This window comes from Bubalus kerabau, chromosome 9 (assembly GCF_029407905.1).
Source record: "Bubalus kerabau isolate K-KA32 ecotype Philippines breed swamp buffalo chromosome 9, PCC_UOA_SB_1v2, whole genome shotgun sequence".
Taxonomy (NCBI): domain Eukaryota; kingdom Metazoa; phylum Chordata; class Mammalia; order Artiodactyla; family Bovidae; genus Bubalus; species Bubalus kerabau.
The window spans coordinates 10,562,895-10,584,495 of NC_073632.1; the positions used below are offsets into that span (position 1 = coordinate 10,562,895).

General features: G+C 37.0%; 1 pseudogene; it reads right to left on the bottom strand.

The window, feature by feature from the left end:
- LOC129619538 (stathmin-like) overlaps nt 1–20,927 on the bottom strand; it is a 44,719-nt pseudogene extending 23,792 nt beyond the window's left edge.
- Nucleotides 20,928–21,601: the final 674 nt, after the last annotated feature.

The window sequence follows — 21,601 nt, forward strand, 5'->3', positions numbered from 1 at the left end:
AATACGAAAAGGAGCCCGTCAAGGCTGTATATGGTCACCCTGCTTATTTAAGTTATATGCAGAGTACATCATGAGAAACGCTGGGCTGGAAGAAGCACAAGCTGGAATCAAGATTGCTGGGAGAAATATCATTAACCTCAGATATGCAGATGACACCACCCTTATGGCAGAAAGTGAAGAGGAACTAAAAAGCCTCTTGATGAAAGTGAAAGAGGAAAGTGCAAAGTTGGCTTAAAGCTCAATATTCAGAAAACGAAGATCATGGCATCTGGTCCCATCACTTCATGGGAAATAGATGGGAAAATAGTCGAAACAGTGTCAGATTTTTATTTTTTTGGGCTCCAAAATCACTGCAGATGGTGACTGCAGCCATGAAATTAGAAGACACTTACTTCTTGGAAGGAAAGTTATGACCAACCTAGATAGCGTATTCAAAAGCAGAGACATTACTTTGCCAACAAAGGTCCGTCTAGTCAAGGCTATGGTTTTTCCTGTGGTCATGTATGGATGTGAGAGTTGGACTGTGAAGAACGCTTAGTGCCAAAGAATTGATGCTTTTGAACTGTGGTGTTGGAGAAGACTCTTGAGAGTCACATGGACTGCAAGGAGATCCAACCAGTCCATTCTAAAGGAGATCAGTCCTGGATGTTCTTTGGAAGAAATGATGCTAAAGCTGAAACCCCAGTGTTTTGGCCACCTCATGCAAAGAGCTGACTCACTGGAAAAGACTCTGATGCTGGGAAGGATTGGGGGCAGGCGGAGAAGGGGATGACAGAGGATGAGATGGCTGGATGGCATCACCAACTCTATGGACGTGAATTTGAGTGAACTACGGTAGTTGGGGATAGGCAGGGAGGCCTGGTGTGCTGCAATTCATGGGGTCACAAAGAGTCGGACACGACTGAGCGACTGAACTGAACTGAAATGAACTGAAACTAATTATTATTAGAGAAGGCAATGGCACCCCACTCCAGTACTCTTGCCTGGAAAATCCCATGGATGGAGGAGCCTGGTAAGCTCCAGCCCATGGGGTCGCTAAGAGTCGTGCACGACTCAGCGACTTCACTTTCACTTTTCACTTCTATGCATTGGAGAAGGAAATGGCAACCCCCTCCAGTATTCTTGCCTGGAGGATCCCAGGGACAGAGGAGCCTAGTCGGCTGCCATCTATGGGGTCGCACAGAGTGAGGACTAATTTTCTGTTGTCAACTATGTAAACCACACTACATTGCAAATAGCTTCCAATTTTGGTCTTTAAGAATTTATTTAGGAGAAATTAAAAAAAAAAATGGGTAAAGTAGGTATAGTGACCTTCAGAAAAAAAAAAAAAAAATTAAAGTATGTTAAACAGGATTCCCTGGCCATCCAGTGGTTAGGGTTTCAGGCTTTCATTGCCAATCCTGGATTTGATCTCTGGTCAGGGAACTAAGATCCTGCAAGTCTTGTCATGTGGATAGTAAAAATAAATAAATAAATACATTTATAAACTTACATAAAAAGTGTATAAAGTATTTAATATTGCCATGATGATTTGGAAGACATAGAATGTATTATATATGCCATGAGAACACAAGAAAAAATATTAATGCAATGAGGTCAAAGAATTAAATTTGGCTAAGTCAGTAAATAATCTGCCTGCAATGTGTGGGATCTTGGCTAGATGCCTGAGTCAGGGAGATCCCCTGGAGAAGGGAATGAAAACCAACTCCAGTATCCTTGCCTGGAGAATTCCATGGACAGAAGATCCTGGTAGGCTACAGTTCATGGAATTGCAAAGAGTCAGACACAACTGAGCAACTAACACTTTCACTTTAAGAAAGTAGTATAACTCCAAAACACTGAGGATGGTGCCTGAAACCATGAAACCAAAGGAAGAAAAGTTATAACAAATCTAGATAGCATATTAAAAACAGAGACATTATTTGCTTACAAAGATCCCTATAGTCAAAGCTGTGGTTTTTCCAGTAGTCACGTACAGATGTGAGAATTGGACCATAAAAAGTCTGTGTGTGGAGGAATTGATGCTTTCAAACCGTGGTGTTGAAGAAGACTCTTGAGACTTCTTTGGACTTCAAGGAAACCAAATCAGTCAATCCTAAAGGAAATCAGCCCTGAATATTCATCGAAAGGACTGATTCTGAGGCTGAAGCTCCAATACCTTGGCCACCTGATGTGAAGAGCTGACTCATTGGAAAAGACCCAGATACAGAGAAAATTAGAAGGCAGGAGGAGAAGGATGACAGAAGATGAGGTGGTTCGATGGCATCACTGACTTAATGGACATGAGTTTGAGCAAACTCCCAGAGATGATGAAGGACAGGGAAGCCTGGTGTGCTGCAGTCCATGGGGTTGCAAAGAGTCAGACATGACTGAGCAATGCACAGCAACAAAGCCAACACACACACACACACACACACACACACACATTTTATAAGTTTGTATGAGTGACAGTGTGTTAGTCACTCAGTCATATCTCACTCTTTGAGAACCCATAGAGTGTAGCCCACCAGGCTTCTCTGTCCATGGAATTCTCCAGGTAAGAATACTGGAGTGGGTCATCATCCCCAGGGATTTTCCTGACCCTAAGGTTGAATCTGAGTCTCCCACCTTTCAGGAAGATCCTTTACCATCTGAGCCATAGCTTTGTATAAGGGAAATTAATTTGAATTGAAATTTGCCCCAGAGAAATTTACAGCTTTATGGTGGGAAGAATAAAGCAGAATAGAGAAATTCACTTGCCAATGTTCTTGTAGATTTTATCATGCTGGTTTATAGGCTAGAATAGATAATTTCATGCTATTTTAAAATACTTTGATTCTGTGAGACATACTGCTTGTTATGTTATAGAAAATGTTAAACTTCATTGACTTTTCATGTCTTTGGTTCTTTTGGAACATGCTTCCTGCAAAAGATGATGGTTTATAGATCTTGTTTTGTAGAACTGTAAAATATTTAGCAGCATTGAATGAGACAGGGAGAACTTCTTGTTCCTTCACTGTAAATCTACTGCCCATTCCAAAATATAAATCAGAAGACTAGAATATACACCAAGATTGAGCAGGAGATACATCAAATCAAGTATTACAAAAATATCATGTACTATTGAACATCAGTAATTCTCTGACTTATAATACTGGTATTATATTTGTTAAAATATTCAGAGCATATGCTCTGAAATATTTTTATATAAAAATCTATGTCAAGCAATTATTATAAAATACTATAATAAGTCATACAATTATTTTTTTCATTTTTTGTATCAGAAAATAAACAATTCTGGTTAGCATTTTTAAATTTTGTTAAAGATATTAATGAATGTTGCCTGCAGATTTAACGCTGGCAGACAAGAAATAAAGCTTAACTTTCTATTGACAAAATCATATAAAAAAATTTGCATGAAGAAAATTTTTGTGTTCCAATCTTGGATTAATTAGCTTATAATCAAAGTAATAGTTAGGATTCAGTTCCACAAGGCCAAAGCTTGAAACAATGTGCTGTAATGATGTTGACAGATAAAAATATTATAACTAAAATTTCATCCATATCTTAACTATATCCTTGAGCAGTTACAATGAGTACAAAGCACTCTTTTTAAGGATAACACATGAATCCTCACTTCACAGAGATTGGATAATAATATGGGAAAGGGGACACACCCACACAGAGTACAAAACAATAAAAGCTGCAAAACAGAACCGCTATTATGGGAACAAATTTTAGGTGATTTTTAAATGCTAAAACCTACCTCAAACATACAGATAAGTCCAGATAGTTTTTGTATAGAAAAAGGACATAATGCTATATAATACATGCTGATGTTAGATTTATGTGACTGTAAGTAAGAGACTTTGCATTGTGCCTCAGTCTCTGTAACTGATTTTTTTTGTTCCCTTATACAAAACACAAAGGGCTTCTCAGGTGGTGCTATAGTGGAAAAGAACTCGTCTGCCATGTAAGAGACGTAAGAGACAAAGGTTCAATCCCTGGGTTGGGAAGATCCCTGGAGGAGGGCCTGGCAACCCAATCCAGTGTTCTTGTCTGGAGAATAGCATGGACAGAGGAGCCTAGCAGGCTATAGTCCATAGGACAGCAAAGAGTTGGAAACAATTGAAAAGACTTAGCATGCTTGCTTGTACTAAGAACAAAATGGATTTAAATTTTTCTACAAAAAAAAAAAAAAAAACAATTAAAAGAAAATAGTCTTTGTTCATCTTCAAAAATAAAATTACTGAAAGGTTTTTAAAAAATCCCACAAATTTCAGAAACCTTTATGACTAGAATAATCTCACCCACATTTGTCAAGCATAACCGTTGGCACTTTAGGTTTATTTAAAGTTAGCTAATATGTCAACATAATTTGAAAAGGGTTGTGGATCATACAAATAACAAAATCTGTTAAAAAAACAAATTAAAATTTGATCTTTCAAAGTTTCATCTGATGAATGTAAAAAACAGAGAAAAGAACTGATTTTCTTCTTAGCAAACATTTTTTCCCTAAGTTCTGTAGTCTTGTCTAATACATATAATTGTTTCAACCCATTTAAGTGGAGCAATTAAAATGTGTAAAGAGTGAAAATTTGTTTTGACATATACAGAAATGTATTATAAATATCCTATTTGCAACTTAACAGTAACAAGATATTTTATTCAATTTCAGAAATTTTAAAGTTAAAGATCAGATCAGATCAGTCGCTCAGTCGTGTCCGACTCTGCGACCCCATGAATCGCAGCACGCCAGGCCTCCCTGTCCATCACCAACTCCCGAAACTCACTCAGACTCACGTCCATTGAGTCAGTAATGCCATCCAGCCATCACATCCTCTGTCGTCCCCTTCTCCTCTTGCCCCCAATCCATCCCAGCATCAGAGTCTTTTCCAAAGAGTCAACTCTTCGCATGAGGTGGCCAAAGTACTGGAGTTTCAGCTTTAGCATCATTCCTTCCAAGGAAATCCCAGGGCTGATCTCCTTCAGAATGGACTGGTTGGATCTCCTTGCAGTCCAAGGGACGCTCAAGAGTCTTCTCCAACTCCACAGTTCAAAAGCATCAATACTTCGGTGCTCAGCCTTCTTCACAGTCCAACTCTCACATCCATACATGACCACAGGAAAAACCATAGCCTTGACTAGACAAAACTTTGTTGGCAATGTAATGCCTCTGCTTTTGAATATGCTATCTAGGTTGGTCATAACTTTCCTTCCAAGGAGTAAGCATCTTTTAATTTCATGGCTGCAGTCACCATCTGCAGTGATTTTGGAGCCCAGAAAAATAAAGTCTGACACCGTTTCCACTATTTTCCCATTTATTTCCCATGAAGTGATGGGACCAGATGCCATGATCTTCGTTTTCTGAATGTTGAGCTTTAAGCCAACTTTTTCACTCTCCACTTTCACTTTCATCAAGAGGCTTTTGAGTTCCTCTTCACTTTCTGCCATAAGGGTGGTGTCATCTGCATATCTGAGGTTATTGATATTTCTCCCAGCAATCTTGATTCCAGCTTGTGTTTCTTCCAGTCCAGCGTTTCTCATGATGTACTCTGCATAGAAGTTAAATAAACAGGGCAACAATATACAGCCTTGACGTACTTGTTTTCCTATTTGGAACCAGTCTGTTGTTCCATGTCCACCTGAATACAAATTTCTCAAGAGGCAGATCAGGTGGTCTGGTATTCCCATCTCTTTCAGAATTTTCCACAGTTTATTGTGATCCACACAGTCAAGGCTTTGGCATAGTCAATAAAGCAGAAATAGATGTTTTCCTGGAACTCTCTTGCTTTTTCCATGATCCAGCGGATGCTGACAATTTGATCTATGTTTCCTCTGCCTTTTCTAAAACCAGCTTGAATATCTGGAAGTTCATGGTTCCTATATTGCTGAAGCCTGGCTTGGAGAATTTTGAGCATTACTTTACTAGAATGTGAGATGAGTGCAATTTTGCGGTAATTTGAGCATTCTTTGGCACTGCCTTTCTTGAGGATTGGAATGAAAACTGACCTTTTCCCGTCCTGTGGCCCCTGCTGAGTTTTCCAAATTTGCTGGCATATTGAGTGCAACACTTTCACAGCATCATCTTTCAGGATTTGAAAGACCTCAACTGGAATTCCATCACCTCTACTAGCTTTGTTTGTAGTGATGCTTTCTAAGGCCCACCTGACTTCACATTCCAGGATGTCTGGCTCTAGGTGAGTGATCACACCTTCTTGACTATCTTGGTGGTGAAGATCTTTTTTGGACAGTTCTGTGTATTCTTGCCACCTCTTCTTAATATCTTCTGCTTCTGTTAGGTCCATACCATTTCTGTCCCTTATCGAGCCCATCTTTAAATGGAATGTTCCCTTGGTATCTCTAATTTTCTTGAAGAGATCTCTAGTCTTTCCCATTCCGTTGTTTTCCTCTATTTCTTTGCACTGATTGCTGAGGAAGGCTTTCTTATCTCTTCTTGCTATTCTTTGGAACATTGCATTCAGATGTTTATATCTTTCCTTTTCTCCTTTGCTTTTCACTTCTCTTCTTTTCACAGCTATTTGTAAGGCCTCCCCAGACAGTCATTTTGCTTTTTTTGCATTTCTTTTCCATGGGAATGGTGTTGATCCCTGTCTCCTGTACTATGTCACGAACCTCTGTCCATACTTCACCAGTCACTCTATCAATCAGATCTAGTCCCTTAAATCTATTTCTCACTTCCACTGTATAATCATAAGGGATTTGATTTAGGTCGTGCCTGAATGGTTTAGTGGTTTTCCCTCCTTTCTTCAATTTAAGTCTGAATTTGGCAGTAAGGAGTACATGATCTGAGCCACAGTCAGCTCCCAGTATTGTTTTTGCTGACTGTATAGAACTTTTCCATCTTTGGCTGCAAAGAATATAATCAATCTGATTTCAGTTTTGACCATCTGTATATTGTCACCCTGCTTATTTAACTTATATATAGAGTACATCATGAGAAATGCTGGGCTGGAAGAAGCACAAGCTGGAATCAAGATTGCCAGGAGAAATATCAATAACCTCAGATATGCAAATGACACCATCCTTATGGCAGAAGGTGAAGAGGAACTAAAAAGCCTCTTGATGAAAGTGAAAGAGGAGAGTGAAAAAGTTGGCTTAAAGCTCAATATTCAGAAAACTAAGATCAGGGCATCTGGTCCCATCACATCATGGGAAATAGATGGGGAAACAGTGGAAACAGTGTCAGACTTTATTTTTTGGGACTCCAAAATCACTGCAGTTGGTGATTGCAGCCATGAAATTAAAAGATGCTTACTCCTTGGAAGGAAAGTCATGACCAACCTAGAGGACATATTCAAAAGCAGAGACATTACTTTGCCAACAAAACTTCGTTTTGTCAAGGCTATGGTTTTTCCAGTGGTCATGTACAGATGTGAGAGTTGGACAGTGAAGAAAGCTGAGTGGCAAAGAATTGATGCTTTTGAACTGTGGTGTTGGAGAAGACTCTTGAGAGTCCCTTGGACTGCAAGGAGATCCAACCAGTCCATTCTAAAGGAGGTCTGTCTTGAGTTTTCTTTGGAAGAAATGCTGCTAAAGCTGAATCTCCAGTACTTTGGCCATGTCATGTGAAATGTTGACTCATTGGAAAACACTCTGATGCTGGAAGGGATTGGGGACAGGAGGAGAAGAGGACTACAGAGGATGAGATGGCTGATGGCATCATCGACTCAATGGACATGAGTTTGAGTGAACTCCAGGAGTTGGTAATGGACAGGGAGGCCTGGCGTGCTGTAATTCATGGGGTCGCAAAGAGTCGGAGATGACTGAGTGACTGAACTGAATGCATATATATGGAATTTGGAAAGATGGTAACGTTAACTCTGTATGTGAGACAGCAAAAGAGACACAGATACATAGAACAGTCTTTTGGACTCTGTGGGAGCGGGTGAGGGTGGGATGATTTGGGAGAATGGTATTGAAACATGTATAATATCATATGTGAAATGAATCACCAGTCCAGGTTCGATGCATAACACAGGATGCTCAGGGCTGGTTCACTGGGATGACCCACAGGGATGTGATGGGGAGGGAGGTGGTAGGGGGGTTCAAGATGGGGAACATGTGTACACCCATGGTGGATTCATGTTGATGTATGGCAAAACCAATACAATATTGTAAAGTAATTATCCTCCAATTAAAATAAATACATTTATTTTAAAAAATTCTCTAAGTATCATATGATTTGTGGTATATATTATCCTTTTATCTCCAAAACTTTTAAACTATTTATTTTATAATTTGATTTGAAGTTCCTCAATTCTCAATGTATTTTCTTAGAATTTTATTTGTAACTTCAGAATATTCATACAAATGTTTGAAAGTATAGCCCTTATTATTTCAAAGTAATTTGAAAGAAATATAGTATTTTCTGAGTGACTAAGCACACACACACCCCTCACACATCATTTCCCCTCCTGTGTCAGTGCTCTACAATTCCTATGGATGGATGTGAGAGTTGGACTGTGAAGAAGGCTGAGTGCCGAATAATTGATGCTTTTAAACTGTGGTGTTGGAGAAGACTCTTGAGAGTCCCTTGGACTGCAAGGAGGTCCAACCAGTTCATCCTAAAGGAGATCAGTCCTGGGTGTTCACTGGAAGGACTGATGCTAAAGCTGAAATGCAAGTAAACCTCTAAGGAACTAGCTTGCTTTCTGGTATGACAGTTAATTAATTGCATTTTTACCTTGATGCTTAATGTTTATTGTTTATTAAAGATGCATTAGGTAACTTAATATCTATCTTACTTCCAACTTGAAATTCTTCTTTTTAGAGAAATTTATTTCAATAAATATCATAGGAAAACTTGTGGTGTGCTTTAAAGATGTGTGCTCGGTTCCTGGCAATTTTTGAAAGTAAAACATGAGAAGAAGCACAGTTCACATGCGGATTCACTACATTCTTTTGTTGCACAATTTCTAGAGAAAAACAAAGTACTCTTCACATATGCAGAAATCAGAACAAGGTATTAATATGTCAGGATAATAACTGGGAGTTTGTGTTATGTCTTAGGAGACTGTTTGATTTTACTCTGTACTTGGGTTGCTTTTGACTTCATAGTTGTAACTAAGGTTACTTAGTCCAGTTCATTACATTGGGGAATGAACTCTGCACAGGATACAATACAGGAGATAGATAATTCCAAATAAAATGATGACATAGGTGAAATCGTGCTGACAAATATACTTTGGGAGTAAGGTGACAGAATTCATTAAAAATTAAAGATCAGTAAAATTCATAGGGCTTTTCAGGGATCTTAGTGGTAAAGAATCCGCCTGCCAATGCAGAAGACGGTGGTTTGATCTTTGGGTTGGGAAGATCCCCTGGAGAAGGAAATAACAATACACTCCAGTATTCTTGCCAGGAAATCCCATGGACAGAGGGATTCACAACTATCTACTTAAAAACATGGAGTCTCGTGGAACTCATTTACCACCTCTAAGAGACTGTTGTTAAGACAATTCAGAATAGTATGACAATTGTGAGATTATAGTGTAACATCAGGGTTCCTGACGGCATTTTTTACCAAATGGGCAAAAAAAAAGGGGTACTGAGAGTGTTAGTTTGTCTCATGAAACTTTAAATTTTGACATAGTCTTACACTTCTTAATGATATAAGATCAATCAGTCACATTTTTCTCCCCAAACCAAAGTTTTAGTTATATCGAAAGTATGCTGAGGCAGGTAGCCTTCTTTTTTTTTTCTTTTTTTAAATTTTCATATCTAAAAAGCTACTTTCATTTTTACAGTAAGAGCATATCATCTTCAGGGTTGAACAGATTCAAACAGGCTGTAAATGGGGGCACTATTTGAGATTGTATACTAATGTTTAAAAGTCAGCAGTATGGCCACATTACATATTTGGATTATTTTAAAGAGTCATTTAAATATATTTTTTATACATTAGAATTGCATTGCATTTATTCTGAGCAATACAAAAATCCATTTAATATTCAATTTACAAATAGAATGCATATGATAGCTTGGGACCTTCAAACAAGGAATAAAGTAATCCTAAATGGATGAGGGGAGAGTAGAATCAAAAGATAGAGATAATACAACAATTTCAAGATTTCAACTTACAGTTTTTATGTCACGTATTAAAATAACATACAAAATGTTTTCCAATACATTCTAGCTTCAGTTGTTACTGGTAAAAATAACTCATGTCAACATGCCATTTTAAAGGTATAGAATAGGAAAGAAAATAATAGTATAGGCAGAGTGACAGATATTCCTTGCCAAAATATGAATAATTCCAACTCTTTTATGCAGTTTTCAATTCTGTTGGGTGGTAATGTCTTATTCAGTTGCTGTTTTGTGCTTGCTATGTATTTTATACAATATTGTCAGTTAAGTAGGTTAAATGAATGCAACTTCCCATACTTTGAAGCCTGGGTAAAAAGAATAAGAAAAAATCAGTTTGAAAGAAAAAAGTCTCCATAGTCAAAAGATATGTCTAGTGAGGAAGAGCTTTCCAAACTTAAAAATCAATTTGATAATGATGGCTACCATTTATTTTGAAAATCTATTGGAAATGAATCCATTCTTATAAAGATATTGCATATTTTATTTTCCACAAATTAATTTTTGGCTTTGACATATATTTAAAAACACTTGAAAGCAAATAAAACCACATGTTCTATCTTCTGATTTACTATTCTTATGTGTAACAAATAACTTTTATATGTATTTTCAGGGTTAACTTGAATTTTATCCTGCACATATTTAATCTTAAGAAATTAGAATATTTTTCTTCTCAACTGAATCTATCTTTTTTATTTGAAACTTCTTCATGTAAAATCATAATCAAATTTAATGTCATACTCTAGTTTTTCAGTTTTCTTTTTCTTTTTTTAAAGAAAGCTTAGAATTTACTCGCAACATTTTTTATATGTAACATACAATACTTTTAATTATATTTACAGTGTTTTCCATTACATCCCTAGTACTTATTTCTCTTATAACTGAGTTTTTATCTTTTGATTGCCTACATCAAATTCACTTTCCCCAAACTCCCACCTCTGCTGACCACAAATCTGAATATTTTTCTGTGAATTTCATTATTTGTTTCTTTCTGAAATGCAATTTATCTACAACACTGTTAGTTCCTATTACATGGAATAATTATTCAATACTTCTATACATTTCATAATTATCACCACAATAATTCTACTTACTATACGTTACCATGCAAATAAATTACATTGTTATTGACTATATTTCCCACATTGCAGATTTCATACCTGTGATTCGTCTATTTTATACTAAAAGTTTATTCCTCAATCTCCTTCACCAGTTTCTCTCATCCATCCATCATTTTTCTCTCTGACAACCACCTATTTATTCCCTTTATCACCCATGATTCTATTTCTGTTTTGTTATTACCACTCATTTGTTTGGTTTTTAGAGCCACATATATGCAAGCCATACAGTATCTGTCTACCTCTGTTTGACTTATTTTACTTAATACAATATCCCCTATATTCACTCATGTTGTTGCAAATGGCAAATTTTCATTTCCTTTATGGCTGAGTAGTATTCTTTTGTCTGTGTGGACACACACACATCATCATCATCATTTCTCACCATCTTTATCCATTTGTCTAGTAGCTTCTATATCATGACTCTTATAAATAGTGGTGCCACAAACATTGGGTTGCATATATATCTTCAAATTAGTGTTTTCATTTTCTTCAGATAAATACCCAAGAGTGGAATTGCTGAATCATACAGCAATTCTATTTTTAACTTTTGAGGTACCTCCATACTGTACTCCCTAGTTGCAGCAGCAATTTAAATTTCAACAATATATAAGTGCTCCTTTTTGTCTACATCCTTTCTAACTTTTGTTATTTGTGGTCTTTTTAATAATAGTCATTGTGACAGGTGTCAGGTGATATTATATTCTGACCTTGATTTGCACTCCCTGATGATCAGTGATGTTTAGCATCTTTTCATGTACCTGCTGGCCATCTGTATGTCATCTTTGGTAAAATATTCAGATCCTTTGCCAACTTTTATTTTTGCTGCACCCCATGGACTGTGGGATCTTATTTTTTTGACCAGATATTGAACCCACATCCCCTGCATAGGAAATGTGGAGTTTTTGCCACTGAATCACCTGGGATGTCTCCTTTTGTACACTTTTTCACTGAGTTATTTGTTTTTTTGATATTGAATTGTATGAGTACTTTGTATATTTTGAATATTAAAATCTACTATTATAACAATGTTAATTCCTATATTGCTTGCAAATGTTTTCACCACCAGCAGGTTGTGTTTTCTTTTGTCAATAGTTTCCTTCACTGTTAAAAAGACTTTTAGTCTAATATAGTCTTTTTATTTTATTTTATTTTAAAAAATTTTAATATATTTTATGTAACCCAAGATATTCAAAATAATATCATGTTGACAGGTAATCAATGTGAATTTATTGCAATATATTACATTCTTTTTTCATTACAAGTCTTTTTTAAATTTTTTTTATTTTTAATTTTACAATATTGTATTGGTTTTGCCATATATCAAAACGATCCGCCACAGGTATACACGTGTTCCCCATCCCGAACCCTCCTTCCTCCTCCCTCCCCATACCATCCCTCCGGGTTGTCCCAGTGCACCAGCCCCAAGCATAATAGTCTTATTTGTTTATTTTTGTTTCTGTTGACTTTGCCTACAGAGACAGTTCTGAAAATCTGTTGCTGAGACTGTCATAGAATGCAGTGTCTGTGTTTTCTTCTAGAATTTTCTTCAAGAAGTCCCATCTTTCCTACTACCTCTACTTTGCACCCTTAAAATAAGTGCTTCCACAATTCTGAAAATTAATCCTAGTAAATATTCAATTTAAGTAGATGTATATCAATTTTATTTGAAACACTATATAAGGTCCATCAAATATATCACAGGTTCCTCAATTCACATGAACTTAGTTCTAGGATTTTTTTTTTTTTTTCCTGGTCTCAATTTTATTGGAAGATAATGATCTTCCCTGGGAAAAATGTTAGTAATCTGACCATCATGATATAAACTATCTAATTTAATGCAATTGAAATATAACCTTGATTCATAAAATCTTCATGTATTATAATATCTATGACATTAGTTTTTAGAAGTTAAAAGTCACTTTATTCATCTCTCTTCTATTTCCATAAAACAGTTTTGTACTGTAAACAAAATAAAGGTTGTTATCCAAAATATATGTTTAATTGAAATACTCAGTAGCCTTAGTTCATCCAAGGAAAACACTTTACAATGCATCTCTATCGTAGTCAGAATAGTGGCCTTCAAACATAAACGTTTACATACTAATGTCCAGAACATGTAAATTAAATATATATGAATAGAAAGGACAAAGAGGATTTTAGATAAAATTAAAGGTCTAACCAAATGATCTTGAATGAAGTGTACTATCCTGGATTATCTAGAGATTCAATATAATCACTCCCCAAAAGTGGAAGGAGACCTAAGAGGAGGTCAGAGTGATGCAATGTACAAACTCACCATTTTTGGCTTGAAGCATGAAAGAAGAGAACTAGGAGCCAAAGAATTTGGATGAATACATATAATGATTAAAAACATGTTATTTTTCATGACTCTTTGAAGGAAAGTGAATGTTTACCATGAAAGCAAAAGAGACACGAATGTATAGAACAGTCTTTTGCACTCTGTGATAGAGGAAGAGGGTGGGATGATTTGGGAGAATGGCATTGAAACATGTATAATATCATATAAGAAATGAATCACCAGTCCAGTTTTGATGCAGGATACAGGATGTTTGGGGCTGGTGCGCTGGGATGACCCAGAGGGATGGTACGGGGAGGGAGGTGGAAGGGAGGCTCAGGATGGGGAACACGTGTACACCCATGGAAGATTCATGTAATATATGGCAAAACCAATACAATATTGTAAAGTAATTATCCTCCAATTAAAATAAATAAATTTAAATTGAAAAAAAGAAAGTAAACAAAACAAGCAACCAAATCATAAAAAGGACAAGTTGAAAGTATTTGCAGATGAGTTTAAAAAGAAAACAAAACAAACAAACAAAGAATCCCCCCCCCTCCCGCAAAATTCCTGTGCTACCCTCATTCAGGCCAGACACAGTAGCTCCTGTTATTCCGAAACACAAGGACAAGACACACTGAGACAGCTGCCATCAGAGGCCACAGCTACTTCAGTCAGAGGTGAAAATGGTTCACGAGACAGCTTTGGGCATGTGGGGTTCCTTATAAAGACAGCTCAAGATATTTTTGTATAGAAGTGGTGAGAACTATTTCTGCTTTTGGTGATGTATTTACTTGAGAGCATCTAAGCAAATTTGAATGAGATGGTGAATGTGTTTCTGTCAATTAACAAGAGTCATGTGGGAGATGCCCATATGCAGATGGATTGCACTATTATTGCCAACCTTGTCAGGATGATATTCCTTAGTGTGTTGCATGATCTTTTAATAAAGTTCCAGTTTAAGGAAAAAGGGCAAATGAATGCAATAAAATTATGTGTACATAATGTAAATGAAGGGCCACGATATCCAAAGCAGCAGCAACGATGGGGATGAAAATAAATGAAGTAAGTAATAATGTTCTAAAAATAGTGGCTTTTTGTCATATTAGATCTGTTGTTGATCCAGATACCGTTGCCTTTGTGGGTCTCCCTGTTTCTCTCTCTCTAGATAGCTGGATAGATAAATATACATATAGATAGCAACTCATAGATAATGTACATTATATAGTATAATCCAGGATATACACATTTGTAATACTATTATTCATTATTATCATGTATATTTTACTTTGTTTTCTAAAAATAGTTTAAAATTAAAACGTTTTCACAGGCTCATAAAATTACCATGGGTGAGCTTTAAGCAACTATGCTTACTATATCTGATGGAAAAATTATCCCTGGTATTCATAACTATTAATGTGCTGTGCTAAGACATTGCATTTGTGTCTGACTCTGTGCATCCCTATGAGCTGTAGCTCACCAGGTTCCTCTGTCCATGGGATTCTCTCCAGGGAAGGAAACTAATTAATTAAAATTCATAGTATGAAGGGGCTCAGAATAAATTATTTATGTATATGAGTATAAGCACTAAGATAAAAATAAATGCTATGAAGTCTATTTTCCTATTTTATTTACAGTGTCTACCATTATATTGAAAATAATGAGTATTTTATGAAAATATTCTACAATTTGCATGTATCATTTCTCAACAAGATAAGTGAACAATGTAAATGACACTATTAGTCAACCCAAAGCATGCACGATAACACGTGTGCAGGAACATCACTCATAGAAAAATTTCAAAACTGCCACATCACCTTGTAAGGTATAAACAAAGAACTGATAATGGAAAATGACAGCTCATATGTGCTCTACACAGTTGCACTGATAGAAATGACTTGGGCACATTGAACTTGGTAAAATTCTCTATCAATATGCCATGACATAGATAAGTTAGTTGAACTAGAAAATCCTGAAAAATTAGACTTCATGCTGAAACAATGCAGCAAGCTAAGCATTTTTCTCTAGACTAAAACATGTTTATTTTAAATGATCCATAATTTTGGTTTCTTACAATTCCTGCCTCACTTTTTCTGAATTAAACTGGCCATCTGAATTTATGTTAAATGTATATGCTTAAGCTTGCCAAACTAACACTTACCTCCTAGGAAAATTCTAAAATGTGATAAGAATATCAAATAGGTTAAACATAATTTGACCTAATGAAGACAGGTTTTGTTATGGCAAGTATACACGAAATGAGGTAGGTATTTTAGACTGCAGTAACACCTACTTCTAGAAACATAAATAACAATTACTTTATTTCCCAAAAACTGCCTTTCTTTCAAGGAACTCAGAAAAATATGTTCACATATCACCTTCTGAAATGGGAACAATTTATGTTCTTTCAACTGTGAACACCAATCACACAAAGACATTTGGAAATTTACATGAGATGGAAAATAATTTCAAGGCAATCAACTAAACCACAATAAAAATTACACACACATCACAACATTGGGAGAGAGATAAAAGTGTGACTTGCCAAAAGAGAATAAGCTTGAATATAGCTCTGGCTGATGGGCTGGTGCCCTTAATGACAAAGAGCTGTCTGTAGGCAAATGACAGTGTAGACTGATTTGCTAACTCCGTCTTCAATAAGAAATGCATGTGTCCAGGGATACAGTGTGATAAATTAAGGCTCTGACTCTTGGGATAAGTCACCTGTCTGTGCTCTGTGTTGGCTTACAACTGCTAACTTGAAATAATTTGTTCTGTTTTCAGTAGTTAGCTGATTCCTAGTGTCAGATAAATTATTCATAATACCCCAGAAAGGTAGGACTAAAAAGTAAAACATGAGCACCAACAGGCTGGAAATATTTACAAATAAGATAATGACCCACAATTAAGTTGTGGGTCAATGTCGTACTAAAGAGCACCAGGACTTCTAAAATAAGGCCTTACTTTCATTTCCATTGGTACCTTATCCAATGTAAGATTTGATTTTTATCTGTAAATAATGAATAATAATTTTGTTTTGTTTTCAGTAGGAGCTTATGTGAAATTAATCAGTGAATAATAAGAAGATTGTCATAAGCAGCAAAACTCAATGTGTAGAGATTTTTTTCTAAATTTTTACTTCCTTGCTGCTGCTAAGTCACTTAAGTCTTGTCCGACTCTGTGTGACCCCATAGACGGCAGCCCACCAGGCTCCCCCATCCCTGGGATTTCCCAGGCAAGAACGCTGGAGTGGGTTGCCATTTCCTTCTCCAATGCATGAAAGTGTAAAGTGAAAGTGAAGTCACTCAGTCATGTCTGACTCTAGCGACCCCATAGACTGCAGCCTACCAGCTCCTCCATCCATGGGATTTTCCAGGCAAGAGTACTGGAGTGGGGGCCATTGCCTTCTCCAAGCTCCATTTATTACTTGATTCTCAGTAAATTAAGCCAAGAATAATACTGAAAAATATCCCCAAATTTCACCAGACTTAGATAAAAGGGTTTGTGAAAATAAAACAGACATTGATGCTTGCTCTAATAATTTAAGTTTTGTTCATATCATCCTTCTCCCCTTCCTCATAACAGCCACCACCACCCACCATATCACCCTTGCCAACGATACTGCTTCTCTAATATAGAAGAGAGGTATGGGAGAGGACAGAAAAAGTCCCATTTACTTTTATTTCCCTGAGTCCTAAGCTTGATTGCTGACCTTATTAAATGCTATGCATTTATTAACCCATCAATATTGATTTACTTAACTTCCATTGCATGTCAGGTATGGGGCATACAGTAGTAATTTGATAGAAAAACTTCTGAACCTGCATGATGGAGTATATATGCTAATGTGGATGATTACAGAATCCAAAAAATATAACATATTCTAACTTCTGGTAGAGATACATGCAAGGAAGTGACTAGAGAATCATATACACTGTGGTCAGGTGTCACATTTCTGGAGGGCTAGTAATTGAGCAGAGAATGGAATAAAGTTAAAGGAAGCAGCCACATGAAGATGTAGGGAAAGTGAGAAAGCCTGTAAGATTTGAACACAATGAGCAAACAGGAAGAGCAGAAAGGAAGTGCTCAAAGCACATGGGCCATTGTAAACCTTAGTATGGACTTCGGATTTGAGAGACCAAGCCCTAAATTAATAGAAGGAGGAATAAGGCTAATGACAACTGAAAAGACAGCAGTGTAAGATATGCTACCAAATAATAAATATTTCAAACATAAGAATATAAACACAGGCATAGGATTGAGTTCTTAAATTTTGTAAGTGCTTTAGAATTGACAAATGATGTAATACTAATAATTATATGTATAATCTCTCACCTACTCTCATGAAAATTTCATTGGCATACTGTTCCAGGGCCTTGCAGAGCAAAATGTTTATTTAAAGTGATTATATGTGAACTTTCCCATTGGAATCCTACTTGTCTCTTCTCCTTTAAAGGTTTTTAAATAATGAGAGAATACAGGAAATGTGGCATAGTAGCTAAATTATCTTCCTATTTATGTACATAGACCTAATACCTGGTGTAATTAATTATATTTAATGATCACATTTAATAATTTCACTTAAGACCTAGAGGATTTTTTTTTTTTAATATAAAGAGAAACTGCAGTTATGAGTTCACTGGAGAATGCTTTCATAAAATCAACTGGCATGATCTCAGATGTAGGAAACATGAAAAAGTAAGCAGGATCATAAATATATGGAAGCAGAGACAATAAATAACAGTGTTTGGCAGAATAAAAAACATGTGAGAGGAAGCATGAATAAAAAGATAACAATGGATACAAATTTAAATGTAACTGATGGTTGTTAAATGGAAAATTATTTGTAGTATGAACAATATAAATTTTGCTAAAATTTTTTATTACATATTTCAATGAGAGTTTGTATTTATCAAAAGAGGGCTTTTTTCTTTCCCAGTGGTGCAAAAGGCAACCCTTTAATCATGTCTCTTTTTTGATATAAACATTCATTTTAATTGGAGGCTAACTACTTTACAATATTGTATTAGTTTTGCCATAGATCAGTATGAATCTGCCACAGGTGTACACGTGTTCCTCATTCTGAACCCCCCTCCCACCTCCCTCCCCATACCATCCCTGTGGATCATCCCAGTTCACCAGCCCCTGTATCATGCAGTGAACCTGGACTAGTGATTTGTTTCACATATGATATTATACATGTTTCAATGCCGTTCTCCCAAATCATCCTTTTAAGTATGCATTTTAAAAGTTTGTACTTCTTGATTACAATGGCATCTGCCTAACAAGCCCTCCACTTAGTCTTTCCTGTAGTCCTGTAGGAAACTCAAGTATGCACACATACACCCCAAAGCAAGGGGATCCCTGAAATCTGAGAGGTAACTATATCAATCAATGACTAATTGGAAATACAGACACTACACTAGGTCATCCCAAGTGAATTTGAGTTTGGGAATCAGTTACACAGATTTCAGAGAGACTTAAAGTGGAGTATGGCTTTCTGTTAAGAATTGTGTACTGGTAAACACAGACAGACATGGATGTCTGTAGGAAAAGAAGAGGCAAAAATAGCCCAGATAGCAATTCAAATATGGGATTGTGATTTTTATGTGTGTATCCCACGGCACTAAAACATAGATTCTGGAAGGAGTTAGGTCCTGCACAATATAGGAGAACTACATTTAGATGAATGCTTGGTTTGCCAGAAAACTGGGCTAGGAGCACTTAATATTAATCTACTTCCTAGCAATGGCACCCCACTCCAGAACTCTTGTTTGGAAAATCCCATGGACGGAGAAGCCTGGTAGACTGCAGTCCATGGGGTCGCAGAGAGTGGGACACGACTGAGCGACTTCACTTTCACTTTTCACTTTCATGCATTGGAGAAGGAAATGGCAACCCACTCCAGTGTTCTTGCCTGGAGAATCCTAGGGACGGGGGAGCCTGGTGGGCTGCCGCCTATGGGGTCGTACAGAGTCGGACACGACTGAAGTGACTTAGCAGCAGCGGAAGCAGTCTATATGATATTAGCCTCAATTATCACTCAGTTGAAACTCAGAATAGGCTAAAATATCATTCGCATGAGCAGTCTTTGGCTACGGTCAAGTCATGGTGGATACTGGTGCCTTGTTTATGGACAAGTGAGTAGTAAATCAACCACTGGCTTTATTAAAAATCAAGGAAGAGGTAACCCAGTCATGAAGACTCCTGGAGGAAAATATTTCTATGGCACATGAAGAATCAAAATATTAACAAATATCTGCAATAAAACAGAAAGATATAGTAGGAGAAAATGGGGATGATAATCCAGTATGATGCTATTAAATTATAGATAGGACATTTTATCAGTTATGTGGAAAATTTAAGTTGTATCCAAAAACTCAGCATAAGTGATGTGTGATAAGATGATATTTGGAAAAGAAAAAAAAAATATGCAGTAAAGATGAGTTATAGGTTATTTACAGGAAGAACTAAGAAGAATTGAAAGGGAAGAAATAATCAAAAGACATTTTTGTTTAAGAAGAAAATAGAGAGCATTTGGAATCTATACAACTCAATGCAGCATTTTAATTACAGCTAAAAAACTTGAAACATTTCCTCCTACTGTTTTATATCTTATGAACTTTCTCATGTGGTAGTCCCTGTTGTTGTTGTTCTGTCACTCGGTCATGTCTGACTCTTTTCAAGTCCATGGACTGCAGCATACCAGGCTTCCCTGTCCTTCACTATCTTCCAGAGTTTGCTCAAACTCATGTCCATTGAATCGGTGATGCAGTCCAACCATTTCATCTTCTGTTGCTCCTTGCTCCTCCTGCCTTCAATCTTTACCAGCAGTCAGGATCTTTTCCAATGAGTCAGTTCTTTGCATCAGGTGGCCAAAGTATTGGAGTTCCAGCTTCAGCATCAGTTTTCCTTAGGAATGACTGCTTTTATCTCCTTTCTGTACAAGGGACTCTCAAGAGTCTTCTCCAACACCACAGTTCAAAAGTATCAATTCTTTGAAGCCCAGGCTTCTTTATGGTCCAACTCTCACATTTGAACATGACTACTGGAAAAACCATAGCCTTGACTATATAGACCTTTGTTGGCAATGTGATGCTTCTGCTCTTTAATATGCTGTCTAGGTTTGTCATGGATTTTCTTCCAAGGAGCATCTTTTAATTTCATGGATGCAGTCACTGTCTGCAGTGATTTTAGAACCCAATAAAACAAAGTCTGTCAGTTTCCATTTATTCTCCATCTATTTGTGATGAGACTGGATGCCATTATCTTAGTTTTTTGAATGATGAGTTGTAAGCCAGACTCACCTGTGAGTGTTTGGGAGTCTCTAGCAGAGGCATAGGTTTACAGTGGCCTGCAGTAGGGGCAGGGACATAGTCCTGCTGACAGCAGCAGTCCTGGGAGGTGAGGCTTTCTGGCATAAGTCACAATTACCTCTACTGTAGTTTGGCTGGAGTCCAAACTACAGGGAAGGAACACAGCCTCACCCCTCAGCAGAAAATTGGATTAAAGATTTACTGAACATGGCCTTGCCCACCAGAGCAAGACCCAGTTTTTCCCACAGCCAACCCCTCCCATCAGGAAGCTTGCACAAGACTCTTATCCTCATCCATCAGAGCACTGCTGCTGCTGCTAAGTCGCTTCAGTCGTGTCCGACTCTGTGCGACCCCATAGACAGCAGCCCACCAGGCTTCCCGTCCCTGGGATTCTCCAGACAAGAACACTGGAGTGGGTTGCCATTTCTTCTCCCCCTTTTTTATTTCTTAAAACAGCCAGATGCAGCTCAGTCACGAGCTTCTGAATGTTCTGCCGAAGAATCCTGACAACACAAGGAAGAATGATTATGAGAAGATTAGACAGAATTTTTTTCCAGAAATAAAGTTAGAGGAGGTGTGAAAAAAGTCATTAGCTGCTCCAGCAGCGGTAAAATCAAGTCAAGAGTGTTCCAGGGTCTGTATTTGGTTATGAAGTTTCCCTAAGTCCAGGCCAATGTCAGAGCTGCTCCAAACACCTGAGATATGATTTTTTATTTTCTCCCATTCATAATCTGTCTCATTTACCTTTAAAGATGTCACACATATCCACCGGTAATCAG